The 17,318-nt window shown below is 28.1% G+C and overlaps 1 protein-coding gene across 4 annotated transcripts in view; it reads right to left on the bottom strand.

The window, feature by feature from the left end:
• The window catches only part of moody (G-protein coupled receptor moody), a 112,739-nt gene extending 96,027 nt beyond the window's left edge, over positions 1 to 16,712 (bottom strand). For 3 of the 4 annotated variants that reach the window (XM_014432306.3, XM_014432309.3, XM_014432310.3), the window contains exon 1: positions 16,569 to 16,712. The gene's annotated coding sequence lies outside the window, so the exon portion shown is untranslated. Of the gene's footprint in view, positions 1 to 11,352; positions 11,450 to 16,568 lie in introns of those variants that run through there. The other variant, XM_014432307.3, reaches the window with a different exon arrangement.
• Between the last annotated feature and the right edge of the window lie 606 nt (positions 16,713 to 17,318).

Consider the following 17,318-nt stretch of genomic DNA (forward strand, 5'->3'; position numbering starts at 1 on the left):
TTCCTACAATTTTTCCCGTTCTTGTTTTTAGCAATTATATGAATTGTTAATTAAATTGAACTAATCTTTTATATAAAATATTTATAAAAAAAGTAATACAGGTTTATTACTATCAAGATGTACTATAAAAGCTTCAACAATTTTAATGATGTCATAAAATTCCAACAATGTAATGAAATTAAAGATAGAGAAATAAAAGTGAGCATCATAAAAGAATAACAAAGGAGAGACAATGGGGATAAAATACAATACAACTATCGTTTCGTGCTCTATCGACATGGAAAAATTACGATGGCAACTTTTTTTTATTTTGATTTATCTCAGGCTGTTAATACTTTCTCATACTAAATTTCATTTCTTATATAATGAAAAATTACTATTTCTATTTTTTCATGGTTCCAAGGTCCAATAAGATTTTAACCGTGTATGAGTATATACTTTATACAATACATACATATTATTGCCCACCTTAGATAAAAAAAATTCTTGTGGGAACCGGAAATTGGAGGAGTCTCGCAGGAGAGCGCGAAGCATAAGAAAGAACAGTGGCAGAGGCCCTGGTCCTGTAAGGATTGAAGCGCCCAATAGTGGTTAGAGGTCTTATTTAAATTTTTTTTATTTAAGTCCAGTCTATTCAGCCAGAATAACAGTCATTATATATTAGTGGCCACTTGATTTTACAATGATTTGTATTTTTATTTAATACCGGATCGGTCTGGTGAGCCTTACATGGTTAATATATCAGTTATATTTTTTGTTTTGTTTAACAATTGATTATGGAGAGGTAAGATGATTATAGTCTGGTGCAATAAACATCCGTAACTATTTACAACGCCATAAATATTGAATAATAACGATAAATCATAACAAAATAAAACATATAATAAAATAAATAGATAAAATAATAATTCTGAAAAGAGGGGAAAAGAAAAGTTAATAACAAAAATAATGACATTATTAAATTTAATAAAATAAATAATTTACTTCTAATAAGGAAAAAAAAGTTAATTTGAGAAAAAAACGAAGAGAAGAAAATGAATAAAATAGTAGTAATGCCAATAATAGAATATATGAATTAAACAGAATTTCCTGCAGCTGCCTCTTTAACTGCCGGTAACTGAGAGTGAAATTTTATAAACCGTTTTTTTATGAAATCTTCTACAATTTTTAAATTTTACATTGACATAAAGAGCTTAATAAAAATCTTTGAAGCCGAATTTAATAAAACGGTAAAAAAAATCTAATATTTATGACATGAAGCGATACTTCGTTACTCAAAAAAAAAGTACAAACATCCCAGATGTGAAATACCTACATTAAGTATGTAATTTCGATATCGTACCTATTTTAATTTTGGAATTAGACTGTCCTCGAATTAGGCATTCATTCTCATATATATATTTAATATAACAACAATATGATATCATATTTTTTTTTATTTTATTAGTTTTTTTTTTACAATTAATCACGAAGACAATGACTAACAATAATAAAAAATGTTTATTTTTGTAAACAATTAATAATGAAGACAATGACTAACGATAATATTATTCAAAAAATAAATAAGAACAACGAATATATTTTCATTTTTTTTTAAATATGCTAGATACCACAAAATTATTATTTTTTTTTTCAAAAAATTAATTCATTCAAATATTATATATTACCCTTCTGTCTAAATCAACATATTTTAATTATTTTTAGATTATCTCATTTATTTATTTTATTTTATTTAAGGGTTGCTAAAAATTTAAAAGTAAATGAAAAGTAAAAAATTACTTTGAATTCAACTTGATGGAGAACATATTTAAGCCTAGATGAATTAGTGATAAAGTAATTTAAATATTAATTTCCTTAAATATAGATAATTTGTTTTTCTCGTTTTCCATAAAGTTACATGATACATTGAAGCATGCGGATATTGTGAAGTACCCCTGACATTCCGATGTATTAGGAAAATACTGATCAAGATTCCTTTGGTGTAATTGCTTCTACTAACTATTACACAACTACCACCAGCACGAGTCAAGGCAACCTAAAAGATCGGGGTCTTTATCATACTATAGCTATTAACAGTGGATATGTTCATTTACATGTTTCATTAAGGCTTTAACAAATTATTATAATGATGGGATAACAAGAAAAAACTAATTTCTTAGAAAAATATATTCTGGGCTTCAAGATGTCATGAGTCAGACTGCTGGAAGCCAATAAGAAGAAAAAAAAGTTGTCTTTAAATTTCATATTTTTATTATAGAAAGCTATATTGCAGCGTTACTGGATGAAGGATGCCTACAATGCTATATTGCATTGAGTTAAATATCCGCTACTAGAATAACAATCGAAAAATTAGCCCAGTTACAAAGTTAACTAAAATATAATATTGAAAAGCGTAGTTAAAAAAGGTAAAAATAAAAGGTAATAAAATAACGGAAATAGTAGGTAATGAATGTAACTTGGTAACGAGAAAATGCGATATTGAAATTATAATGAGTCTCAATTCGGCCGCTCTTCCCATTCTGGCACTAATCCAATTGGGAAGCTCATATGGATTTAGCATTTATATGGAGTTTTTATTTCTTTCCAGCTTTAATCTAGAATACTCTTGTTTTAAAAACATATATACCTTTCTTTCATCGCAACGTTTGTTATGTTGTTGATAGAAAAAATAAAGTTACGATAACAATAAAGTTTTCCATTAGTCAACATATCCAGCAGATAAGTTTTGTTGAAAAATGTCGATTAATAATATCTATTTGAAGGAGGAGAAGTTATTTTTTTTAATAAATTGAATATGATTCTGGTGTAGAATTTTAATTAGTAAAAAAAAGAACTTTGCTTTTCAAAAGTGGATGTATCGACTTTTGATAGAAAACTTCGCACTTAAACAGAAAAAAAATACAGTCTAATCTAAACCGAGACATTTTCAATTTTAAAAATCAAACGAAATAATTAATAAATAAAATTCAACAGTTTTGTATGGAAAAATCTTTTTTTTTTTTTAATTTATTTATTGATATTTACAACTGTACATAAATACATCAAGTAAATTTGAGGAAATCATAATGGTATGGTACAAGCATGTAGAGAAACTACCCAATGGTAGCACTCTAAAAACATTTTTACAATATAAGGTCTCAAGGCCATCTTCTTTTCAAACCCCTCGGAGGATTGTCCGGAATAAAAGGGAAAGCAAGATTAGAAAATGGGTTTGAGTGTTTAGGGAGTTTGAAATGGAAGGATTGATATCTGGTTCGGGATAGATCGGTTACAAATGGAACTTTAAGGTCTTTCTGGAAAAAATCTAAATTATGATTCTATTAATTCTTCTTATTCGGGAAAAAAAAATTCTTCTTTTTTGGTGATCATTTTATTACAATTGGTCTAATTAGATAAAATTCTATGAATGAAATCAGAGGAAAGAGAAAAACAAACGTTTCGAATTTAAAGAAAAATATTTTTATTACTTACTAGTTGATCTCTTAAGTCTCGCCAGGATCCAAAATAGGTGATTATAGACACATTAGATAGTGCCAGAAAACAAATATTTAGCGTTCGACAGAAACTGCGGTGTTTTCGGTGACAAAAGGTGAAGAACAAAATTCAGTAACTTGAAAATGAACATGAAAAGAAGGTTGAAACCGTCAAAGCTTAGGATATAGCCTCGTTTGATCACTAGAACGAGATTATGGGCATTGTGTTAATAATATTTATATAATATATATTTAAAGGCAAATTAAGTATGATAGTAAAAATTATAATATAATTTAAAATTAATAACAAAAAATCAAAACATTAGAATTTATACCACAAACCACCCACGAAGGATCTTGAATTCAGTACTTGGTAAGAACTACTGTTTCTTAACCCTCGGTTTTAAGAGGAGCGACCTGTATCCAAGTTCAACCGCAAGATTTATCTCCAAACCTAATGAAGTAGACCCCCTTTTTAGGGCCTCCCGCAGGAGGTTTTCCTGATCTGATGGCCGATTCATGATTGATATAAGAAAATTAATTAATTGCCACGAATTAATTATCTGGTCTAGGAGCTATGAGACTCCTGAGTTATCCAACTCCTTCAACAAAAATTAAAAAAAAACAAGTAAAATCAAACCACAAGCTACCTTGATAACAAGTAAAAAATGGACGATTGGTTGATACGAAAGATTGCAAATAAATATAAAATTTTTTTTTCGGTTTATTATCAGATTGTTTTAACTTCAATTTTTTGTAAAATTGCATACTCCACGAAAATTTCAAATGAAATTTGACGTTAGTTATAAAATTATTTTTATTAAAATTAATAATAGATTTAATATTTCGATGTCACTGACTCAATCCGAGGTGTATGATTAAATAAATATAAACTTTATGCATGTTTTTTTTTCATAGTCTTCATTATAAGGGTAACTTGTTGTAATAAACTAGGGATTGATGAAGATAAAAGATTCCTTATTCATTTTCTTTTTTTAAGGCAATCCCCAGCGAACGTGATGTTTGCGTAGTTATCTACAGGTGACTAACCTATTCTAACCATAGTGGGGGGGGGGGGTCAAGTTTTTCATTTTGTGGGACCGCCACGTAATGAAAATGTAATGTCCCCAGGTCGGATTCCAACCAGCGCCACCCGCAGATCTCAGAAAGAGATAAGCCTAACTCTCTGATCTGGATGGACGTTCTAGAAAAAAATATGTTATAGTTATAATGAGTATGTAAAAGTTATTTAGCTCGTTTTTTAAACTCATGATAAAATGAATGTTTTATTTGTTATTTTCTTTCTTTATTATAAGCTGCGGAAACGGAAGTTGTATTGAAAGGAGACAACTAGCGAATTGTGATGCAGGAATCTTTGATTTATACCGGTGAAGAGGACATATTAATATTCACAATGTCTTTTGTAATATGAATGCGACATGGATTTCTCAACGACATTCGCATAATAATTATGGCTTCATATCAAACCGAAGATGTGATCCCAGTACAAATTTCGATATTCGACACGCAGACGTTGTAAAGATTCTTCACACTTGTCTTGACTTATGACTGGCAGAATATCCTAATTTCATGGTCGACCAAATAGAAAATAAATCTATATTATATAAATGTTTTTATAATAATCAAAATGATTATTATTGTTTCCAATTTACAATTAAGTATTCATTTTAATACTAGAATTATTTATGACGAGTCCCTTAGTAATCTATCATATTATTTAACGTAAATAAAAATTAAATGTAGGAAATTTAGAAGGAAATCTGACTCAGAGAAGCTTATTCGAAGAAAGGACTGAAACAAGAAATCGATTTTCAGTCCACCGGGATATCCTGGAATCGATTAGTCAGTCGTGGTGCAGCTAGATCCGTCTATAAAGTCCGCTTAGCAGCTTTGAGACACAGTCTTACTTTTTAAGTCGTTACTGAAGAAGAATTAGATTTATTAAAATTAATAAATATTCTCATGATTGATGATTATTCTTAATAACTTTTTTAGTTACTTTTTATGAAAATTTATAAGAATAGAGAAATTATTTGCTCATAAAAAAAAAATAAAGAGATAAAAATCTATTATATACCTAAACTAGGGTGTATAACCCAGGTAGCTATTAAATGTTGACACCTATAGATTTTGAGGTCATACAGTTTTGGGCTTTTCCTACCATCACTAATTATTTAAAATCAAAAGTTATTTTCCTTTAAACAATTGCATGCTAAGTGCTATTTGAATCTATTGGGGTGGCGCAAAGATTATTTGAATCGACACTACGTTATTTTTTCATTTTCTGAGATCAACAAATTTTTTTATTTTATTTAATAAATTTAAGTTTAATGTGATTTCTTAAAAACTGTAGAGTGAATATTGATTTATTCGTACACCCTAAAAAATTTCTTATTTTTAAATTTTTATAGTGTTTAATACTTTTTTCAATATTGTTTTCATGATAAATATTATAATTTTCGTAAGCCCGTATAACACCCATATTCCTATATATCCATTGAATTTTAAAAATAAAATTGAAATTAACCAATTTTTGAATAACAATTTGGCCAGCTGTCTTGGAGCCATCGAAAGTTTTTTATGTCAGGGCTTTCATAAGGAATTACTTCGATTATACAGTTTTAAAAAATATTTGTAATGTTGTAAAAATAATATATTTTTAAACCTCATTTTTTCGTGTACCAGTTTTTCAGTATTTCTCAGTTTCATGTTATTTTTACTGTCTAGCTTATGATGGCATCATTGAATGAAATTTTCATCGTTATTTAATTATTCTTTACCGAGGATTACAAGAAAAGTATGTAAAAAAGGAAATGATTTCTATCATTTGAAAATTTGAATGGCAATCATCACTAAAAATTATAAGGAAACAGGACGAATTGAAAATATATCGAGTTACATTTCTATGGAATGTGATTACTTATTGTATATTACGGATTGAAAAAAAGTTAAAAAGATATTTTTGAATAATGGCTCTGATGTTACAAGATTCTATAATTGTCTATTTTATTTATCTCCATAACAACCGATTTCGTTCTTGACGACCTTCCTTCTTGGTTGATGTGTTTCTACTCAGATATCCAAATGATTTTTAATGTGATTTGAGCAACATTCATAAAATGGCAAAATATGATATGTATTTTTTAAAAATGTCTTTAAATAATTTTTAAGCATCTTAATAGTTTAGTTCAAAATCAAAATTTAATATCCATATTCATCTTCTTACCTCGAACTCATGTTTAATGTCCGTACAAAAAAAATAATAATAATAATAATAATAATACTGTCTTGGGAGTCTTCATGAAGCTTTAAGCATACTTGAGAGTATGTACTGAAGACTATGTAATAAAGTAAAAAATCAAATATGATTTAAACGAGATCATTGCTTCTATGAGGAAACTTATTGGTTTAAAATATTTAAATGGCTAAAGTAATAGTTAAGCTATAGTTACTGTGGATGACTTATATAGTAAAAAATAGTTATAGTAACTTATGATTATCTGAAATTATTTAAACAACATTCGCTCACAATATAGTTTCAGATACAACTAAATATAATGAAGTGGGAAAATCAAAAATTAAAATGGATCTTTGATACAATTAATCATTGTTTTTTTTCATACCTCCTAATTTAATTTATATTATACAATATATACATATACATACACATTAAGTGGCCTTCAAAATCAATTATTGATCCTATACCACGAGGTATAGATAGCGGAAGAATTGCCTAATTATTATGAATATGTGACAGAAATAAAGATGAAAATTATTTAAACTTTAAAGCAGTATTTCAAAATTCTGAGATGTTTCCGGAATTATTTTTTGTCAATCATTATTTTCATAATGACAGATGGTTTGGAATAGTTGAAGAGTACAGAGTAAATTAATAATGACTAATTACACATGATTATCTGAATAAATTTATTTACCTATCGATCATCATGTAACCTAACAGAATGTCTCGGAGATTGAAATATGACAGAATTAGTAATCACTTATCAGAAACACTGATCGTATAGGTGTGACAGTTTCCTTATCAGGTATATTGATTGCATCAGAGCTTACTTATATCGAGATTGCTACTAATAGTTCGATGCCCTTATCGAAAGACGCTTAAGAACTAATAATAATTGTTACCGGAAATAATTTTTAATATTTAGGACAGTATTTCATATCAAAGGTCTACCATTTAAAGAAATATTATAAATAAAAAGTAAAATGATATCATGAGCTTTTTTCTGTTCTTCCGCTATCACTAGGATGTTATAAAATCATGTTTGAATAAATATTTCGACAAACATACTGCGTAATCAAAATCACATCTGCATCCCTAACCATATTTTATCAAACACAAACATGACGCAGCAAAGATCCACACAAACAGTGTCCAAGGCTAGTGTCCGAGTTTGCCGTTAAAGAAACAATAATATTATTAATGTTCCAACAGCGAAGTTATATCATAAATATCATGAAACGGGGACCTTGACGGTTATAATACATTTTCGAATACTGTAATGCATTTATGTATGTATGCAATAGCAGTTAATTTCTTCATGTAGTTCCTATAGTTTTTATTGAGATTTTATCAACCGTTATTGATATTAATATAATTAAAATGTATATAAAATACTATCATCAACTTTTCTCAACTTTGGGTTTTCTTTTTTTAAATTTGGAAAAATGAACTTGGTCTTTTATAGTACTAGAGCCGAAAAGAAAAAAGGCAGTTATCTCACCCCAATTTTTGATTACTTCAATGAAAACTATGTATAATTACTAGTCAAAACTGATGAGTCTGCCAAGTATAGGTAGGGGGAATAAAAAATGGCGGCTGTTACAAAACCATAAAAAAGATTAATTTTTCATTCGGAGCTATATATCTTAAAAACTACTAACAAAACTAGAAAATCCAAAAGAACATTATTTAAAGTAGAGTAAATTTGCTTTTTAAAAAGCAACATTTCTTAAAAATCTCCTGAAAGATTAGTAGTTAGTTAATTTATTTTGAGAAATCTATATCTCAGAAACTATGTGACGTATTGATGTCTATTCGCACTTAAATAAAATCTAGTTTAACGTACTATAAAGTAGTTTATGACCTTTACCGTCGTAGGAATAGTAGTTTTCATGAGATTTCCTAAAATAAATTGATTTATAGTTGTTTGGACAATAAGTTTGAGATTTGCAAAACTTTATTTCAGAAACTATAGGATGTACAGATGTCTGTCAGGACTCAAATTAAAGCTAGTTAAATTTACTATAAAATAGTTTATAACGTTTATCTTTGTAGGAGTAGTAGTTTTATAATATTTGACAAAATAAATTCACGAACAGTTAATTTCTAGTTGTTCGTATAAAATGTTGGATTCTTGAAAAATATATCTCTAGATCCATAAGACGAAGATATGTCTGCCAGCATTCAAGATACAGGAAATTTAACTTACTGTACAGTAGTGTATGACACGCATCTTCGTAGGGACAGTAGTTTTTATGAAATTCGCATATAAATATAAATTTGGCAAATGAAATAGCTTTAATTTGAATGCTAACGGACATCTGTACGTCAAATGTTTTTTGAGATATAGATTTTTCAAAATAAATACGCTAACTGGTGATCTTTCAGTACGTTCTGTGCAACATTTTTATGAAATATTGCTTTTTAAAAAGCTATATATCGAGAAATATTGAACTTAAATAGCTCTATTAGGGCTTACAGTTTAGCTGATTTACTCTACTTTAAATGATGTTCTTTTAGATTTTCTATTGTTGTTGGTATTTTTAAAGATATAGAGCTCCGAATGAAAAATTAATTATATTTAACGTTTTTAAAAAGTCGTCATTTTTTATTTCCCCTACGTATACTTGGCAGACTCATCAATTTTGACTAGTAATTATACATAGTTTTCATTAAAGTAATCAAAAATGGGGGTGAAATAACTGACTTTTTTTCTCCTCTTGGGCTCATGTACTATTAGTACAACGTACATCCTAAAACTAAGGACGGAGCTCAGGAACGGCGATTATTTTGCAAGGAGACAGAATTTTTCCTAATTCTATATAACAATAATGTTCAACTTTCATACGTACAATGCTTACCCTTACCCAATAGAATTACATTAAGGTCCTCGAAAATCGTAGTAGTTAAAAATAACAGTATTTTTTTTTGTGTTAGTTACGGAGAAATAATTTAATATGTTCCAACAAACAATGTTTATTCTTAATTATATTCGATGTCATTAATTATTGCAGCTTTTTTTCTGTTCTATTTAGGTTAGTTACACAAAAAAAGCCTTTTAGTAATCAAACCGAGTAGACCATGCTTTTACAGAATATAGATACCCAGATGGGCTAATTTATGGCACGACATTAGTTGATATCATGATTGTTATTGCTCGAGGCATTATCTAAATCTGTTTCTGATAAGTCACTGGTCTAAATTATAGCTATAATTTATATAATTGTCCGTACTTCCAGAACTATCTAATCTTGAGAAACTATTGAAAATACTTGTGCTCCTTGGTTTTAAAGATTTAATTTAACTCACTTTTTTCTAGGCAACCTGATGCACAAGCCTGAGAGTCTACAACGTTAAATAAAAAACAATTATAAGATTTTTTTTCATTTAACTTCTCTATCTTTTAAATCTTGATACATATATTTTTTGAAATTTTGTCTAAATAACAATCTAGGTTATTTTCTACTATTAGCTTACTGAATGATATGAGGATAATATTCGTGGTGCGCAGAATGCTTTTAATTATTATAATGCATAAAACCACGATATTTAAATAAAAAAAAAAAAAAGAAAGGAAAAATTTTCCATATTGAAGTAACCATACAGAGGGTACATATATATATGTTTATGGAGTACCACCTCAAAACGTAAAGAGTATTTAATGACATGTAAGTGAATAGTGATATAATCCCATCCGAAATTATATAATAACAGTAATATTTTTATAATTTCTGCAAAATTTATTAGTTAGTTTTTCTTTTTTTATAGGTTATAGCATATAAAATTCATGAGCAACAGTAAGAAATTATTATTTTTTGTAAACTGAACGTTAATAACCTTTTCTTTATTATCCCCTGACTGGTCATTTCTGACATATGGGGGAGAAGGGAGAGTTAGTGTTATCTAGAGCCATAGAAGGTTTGTTTTAGACAAACCCATCAATTTACTCGGCCACGAACGGTCCTACGTTAATAAAAATTGTGTGATAAACAATTCATGAAATATAATAATTACTTTTATAAACATTTTCGGGATTGATTACTTTTGTCATACAAAAATGCAAAATTAAGAGGTAATTTTGTATTTTATAACTCAAATTACTGTTTCTTAATCCCAAATTTGGCGTCATCTATATGCTATTATAAATACAGTAAATATTTGATTATGTTTTGTATTTTTGCAATACGTAGTGATGGCAATAATTGAATTTAATGAGTGACAATATAAAAAAATTAGTACACAATGTTTTAAGGTAAATGCTTTGTTCTATACTACATATTTCAACTTTACTGCTATCTTTTTTTTATTTTATTTTGTATGATATATGGATTATAAAGTATTGCTAAGAATTTCGGATACAATTGAAAATTCTTTTTCATAATGGAACCTCATGAATTGTTATATTTATTATAAACAAAGCATCAGGATTTATTATTATGTTTTATTTCTCTCAAATATTCCATTTTTTTTTTTTTTATATTCTCTATTATTTGTATTATATTCTTAAATGCTATTATCAGTTATGAATAAAAATTTAGTTCGACTGGGTTAACATAAAAAACACACATTACATTTTTATGTACTTGAAATATTCTGTTCCAAAAAATCTTTACTTACACGTTCGACAAAGTAAAGTATCCAAAATATCCAATAATGACACACTCACTGACTGAACAGCCACTATTTACTAACTGCACTATAAATGAGCTAAGGCTAAAACTGATGCCTTAGCACTGACGACGCCAGATATCAACTACAAGTAATTCTCATTTGAAAAACAATATGTATCAACAGAGATTAGATTAGTCAGCCTTTGATATAAAATCAATGCCAAAATTAAATTAGATATAATAATAATCAGTTAAAACAAATATCTTATTATATTATATTAATAATGGACTGTTAAAAAATAACTATTAGACGATGAGGCAGTAACAGTTTATTGTTGATGATATTGTTTTGATATGAAATATTATGGAGCTTAGTGTACAATGTTCAATAGAATATCCATTTTTTTTTATTTTGTATTAACTAATAAAGGACTTGATTATTTATTTTCACGCTTGCTGTTAAATTTTGGAGGCATTGGTCGAAACGTTGTATACTATTTTTAGTTAAATAAGTCATGACATTAAAATAAGATTAATACGTAATGAGATTGTTTATAATCATTTTTAATAATTTAAATAATTTGTTTTTCAATAAAAAAATTATCATTCCAAAGCGGAATTAAAAATTAGACTAACTGGATTATAAACATTAAACTCAGTTCGTCAAATAAAACACAGAAAATGGTAATGGCAAAAGTTCAAGGATCATAAAATTTTGAGTAAATGAAAGTTATGGCTCGAAACGATAAAACGAATTTCATATAATACATTTTATTAAAAATTATTAAATTTAAAGTAAGTATTTGAAATTTACATATTTCAAAACATAGTGTCAATGATGACTGATCATATGTCAAACCGTTTTAGAAAAATCATGTAAAGTGCCATGTAAGGCAGTAATTAATGGACGTAATTAATTTTTTCTATGCCTGTGAAAGCAGGATCAAGACGATCGAAGTAAATGAATATCGAACGCAAGGTTCTAAAACACTGAAACGTTTTTCTACTGTTGTTCTCATGTCAATGTTGGAATGCCCTTGACAATCAACAAATATAAACAATACGAATGTACGCACTAGTACCTGGCACATTAAAGCGGTTCTATATTCAACTTACAATCTATTGTCAGTAGTAACCTTCATACCTTATTCATCTTGAGTCAAAAGGCTACACGTATGGTGCAAACTAAAGAATGAAATTGTTAGAATAAATTGATTGCTTCAACAAAAATAATTTTTTTTATAAAAATGCATACATTTACAGAATTTTGTAATTTTTATTTTTTATTCAATTGTTGAAAAATTCAAAATTTTAATTTTTATAAAATTAAATTTCAGTTACATTATCAATATTTATTTTAAATATTTTTACATCATAAAAACAAAAATTCAGCCTTCATAAAAAGCACGAACGTGACAAATATTAAAAAAAATAACCTAACTCAAAAAATAAATTCAAGTAACAAAACTTTGGGGAATATAATGTTTAACCATTTAATATATAGTTAGAGCGGCTATTTAATTTTTTTTTTTATAGTTCCAGTCAATTGAAATTGTGTTAACAACAGATTCATTTTAAGTAATGATATAGACCATCAAGTATACGTACATATAATTGTACGTATGACACGTAATACCAAAGCAGATCTTATCAGAATTAGTCATGTCGCAATGATACAGTTTCAGGAGGATCCTACAATGGAATGAGCGTTTTTTTAATTTACATCTTTTATGTGATTTTTTTCCCGAATATGAAGGTGATGGTCGGGGATGCGGTTAAACAATTATTTGCAGATGTTGCACCATATTTTGCAGGGCTAGAAAAAAGGTGAAAACGACTAAAAATATGTTGACAAAGTAAGATGATAAGATACAAAGAAGTAAACTAAGGTGGGGTTAAAAATTATGTAAATATAAGTGAAAAAAAATCTGCTTTAAGAATACTACTATGCTCTTTTTTTCTTTAATCTAAAAATGTTGATGAAATTTTTTTTTAGTCTGATAAGGGTAAATTCTTTTTAGTGTGACCAGGATGCCGCAAAATTTTTTTAGCGACAGGTTTGAGAACCACCCCTCCAGGTAGCGGCTCGGGTTTAGCAAAAAGGACTGCTAGGCCCACTTGTCCAACTAGTTCTCTCCCTCTCCCCGTTAGCAGAACATGACTCAGAAAAAAATAGTAACAAAAAAAATGAATAGGAAGTTAGTAGTTGTGGATAAAAATAACTTGTTATTCATAGATTACGTATCAGTTTAATGAACTGGTCATCCATCAAAATTTACATTCTATTAGACAATCAAAGGATTTTTATGTTGCATATATTCGCATATTGTATATATTTGTATACTGAATTTGTTTATAAATGGTATATTGTCAATTTTATATCTTGTATGTATTCGTTCATAAAAGTGTGAGAGAGAAGAAAAATAAAATACTCATCGAGTCTGTACAACGAAAATATTGTATATTTTGCACCAAATAAGTACAAAATTAAAAACAACATTAAATCTTTTCTATTTAGAATTTATATGCTTTGGTATGTTGGATAACTGAATAATATTTTGAAGACTATGAATATATTTTAATTTGTTTAAATTATACATATATATTTTTAATGAAATATTGTTTGCCGGGAAATATTTTCAAAGTATTGAATATATTTAATTTTAATTTTTTTTTTCAAAATTTATTTTTTTCTACATTATTGTTTTACAATCTTTCATATGATTTAATATTAGTAATTTATTAAAAATTACCCCAAGAATTATTATAGAGTTATATTTTTATGTAATTTTGAAAAAGAAAAACATAAATATATAACTCGATAAATATTCTTTGGGAAATTTTTAACAAATTACTAATATTAAATCATATGAAAGATTATAAAACAATAATGAGGTGTAGATAGTTGACCGTAGATTAATGATTAGAGAAGTTTGTCGGGGGGCGCGGTCAGCAAAGAACAACATAAATATACAAAACCATATTTATTTATTTTATGCGGACGTTTCGGCCTGAGTTTCAGGTCTTCATCAGGGTTGTGGGGTAGAAGGTAGGCCTGCAACTGCACAACCTTCTACGCCACAACCCCTGATGAAGACCTGAAACTCAGGCCGAAACGTCCGCATAAAATAAATAAATATGGTTTTGTTTATATATGTTGTTCTTTGCTGACCGCACCCCCCGACAAACTTCTCCAATCATAAAACAATAATGTAGAAAAGAAATATTAAAACTTGAAATGAAAATCAAAATAATTATATTACAAATGAACGATATTTATGTGTTTAATTTAAAAGTTTTTAAAAAAGATAGTGTAAGGAAATAGAAGAGATGATCTTTTTATACTTGATGTTAAGACAGCCACATGAATGTTAGATTATATTACTTAAACATAATTTGACTAAACCACGTAATGAATTTTCATGAATCAGGGAAATAATAAAAAAGACAGATTATATAAAATTAGTATTGCAGGGTGCACTTTGTGGTGAAGTTCGAACCCCTGAATTGTTCCCGGTAATTAACATCCCCAGTCTTAGGTAATCCCATGGGACTGGAGAAGAGCGGTTATTTTATGGAACAGGTTACACAATAACACAAATCGATCTTCGGGAACTCGATCCATTAGGTGAGTGGAAAGGTCGGTTGAAGGTCAAGCCATCAATGACTTTACTGGCAAGTACTGTCTTTCTCGATCGTGATCTGGCCGTGATAAAATGATCAACTATTACCATTAAGTAGATTCATATTTAGTTAATATTTATTGTTTTTATTACTCTTGCATTACGGACTCCGATGTAAAGCAAAATGGGCAAAGTTTAACTAAAAACAAATATCAAAATAGTTGAAGGTAGAATAATTTAGGTGACCTATGATAGTGTAGAAAACAAATAAATCGATTAATGATTGGTTTAATTAAAATAAAAAGTTGGTTTTATATATGTATTATTTCATTTTAATTGCCTTACTGACATTTAACTTAAATACTTGTAAAGAATTGATCTGTATACTCCAAGAACTACTTCAGCAAACGTGTTTCTGAATTTTTTTAAAATTATTGACAGACGGTTGAGAACGTAAAAATCTTAACTATCAAATTTCTTGAATTATAGTATTTCGTTCTTGATGCCTCTTAAAAAATTAGATTCAATTCAAAAATTGTGATCTGAATATAACATAAAAATCTACAAATAATTTAATATACTAATCCCATCGACTCCAAGTTATAAATAATAAAGTTTTCTTATGTAATAAATTATGATAATTATTTAAAAAGGAATATGTATACATAGTTTATTAAATTTTCGAGATCTGTGGTCAGTTTTATTTATGATTGATTCAGTTCCTAAAAGATCACAGAGTAGATTATCAAAATGAATGTCATATCATGTTATTAACTTGTTCATTTCATTGCATTTGTAATAAAATCTAAACATTACATAGCTCAATATGAATCTATATTTTATCTAACATCTACCGACAGAACTTCATCCGCTCTCATAGGTAAATAAAGAACTTTCAGTTTTCTAAATTAATGGTTGAACTGTTTAAGATGAGATAAATAAATAAATGAGTTCAAAAATACAATTTAAACATACTTCACTAGTTATTTCTAAAAAAAAAAAATCTCGGGAATATCGTTTATCTTTTTTAATTCATCAAAAATAAAAAAATAACGTTTCAAATTGTCAGTTTCAGTATAAGAAGTTTTATATCAATTAATGAAATCATGCAATGAATTTATATCTTTTATTTTGCTAAAACTTAATTTTGTAATTATTTCTTGTTTTCGGTTTTACGTTTCTTGAATTATTAAGTCTCGTAATTAACAAGATTATAAGACTTAATTTATTTACTTTACATTAATATTGTTTTATTACTTCTTCTAATCTATTTTTGTTTTCATTTTATGAGATGTTTGTTGGTTGCCTTTTCAATCTATAAACTACTTGACCATTTTTGAATATTTAAAGTTATCGTTATTGTTATCATCAATAACAAAGGCAATGGCAATCATAATTAATTTCTAATAAAACTTTTTATTACGATAATTTTATACTGATTGAACGTTCTAATAATTTTATATGTTGATAAATATACTATTATTTGTATGTATGCAGAATAACCGAGTGGATTGATAAAACTTTATTAAGACGTGAAGATAGCATTGAAGGTATGTCTTATCATTAAAATAATTGAATTAGCGTATAACAATGGTATTACGTTGATTAATTGAAGATCACTGATGAAACGTCGAGCGGGGTAGTCCAAACAGTCCTTCCTCTTCTATTAGCTTACCTTTGGCGAAGTGTTACAACGACAGAAGACCGCTAACACAAGAGACCGACCATGACGAACGACTAGGTGCTCAGCGAACACTGACTACCGGGCAGTAGTGGGGCGATACCTTCTTATCGAGGAGGTAGGGAGGGTGAGTCAAAGGTAACTCCCCGAGTCGAGGGATCCGGGTTGGTTAATGGACAGTCAGGAAGTTCGAGGCAAGGGGGTGGATAGTGGATATGGCGGTGTAGGCGTCACTCTAGTAAATTAAAAATCTACCCCTACGACTGATATTGCCATAACTTATTGTTAAGAATGAAAAATCACAAGATTACTCCCAGACATTTTTATAGAACTTTCATACTTACTAGCACAATAAAGAAAATTCTTCAAGAGGCATCAACCATATATATATGTTTTTACCCGAAGGCACTTCCACTACCTTTGTAAATGAAAATTATTTGTCCCTATCAACACTTTTCTTGGTAACAAGTGAATAAGGACTGAACAAAATTATTCTTGTTTTTCTCAATATTTTGAAAGAAAAACCAATAATTGAAAAAACAAAAAGATTGGTATATTTTCATTTCTGTGTATTTCATGGAAAGGATTCAAATCAATTATTTTATCTCACTAATTTATTGATTTTACTCTTCAAAAATAAAATTCCACATAGCTCCTTGTACTATATCG

This window comes from Halyomorpha halys, unplaced genomic scaffold, assembly GCF_000696795.3.
Source record: "Halyomorpha halys isolate HHAL.00 unplaced genomic scaffold, Hhal_1.1 Scaffold1043.1, whole genome shotgun sequence".
Classification (NCBI taxonomy): domain Eukaryota; kingdom Metazoa; phylum Arthropoda; class Insecta; order Hemiptera; family Pentatomidae; genus Halyomorpha; species Halyomorpha halys.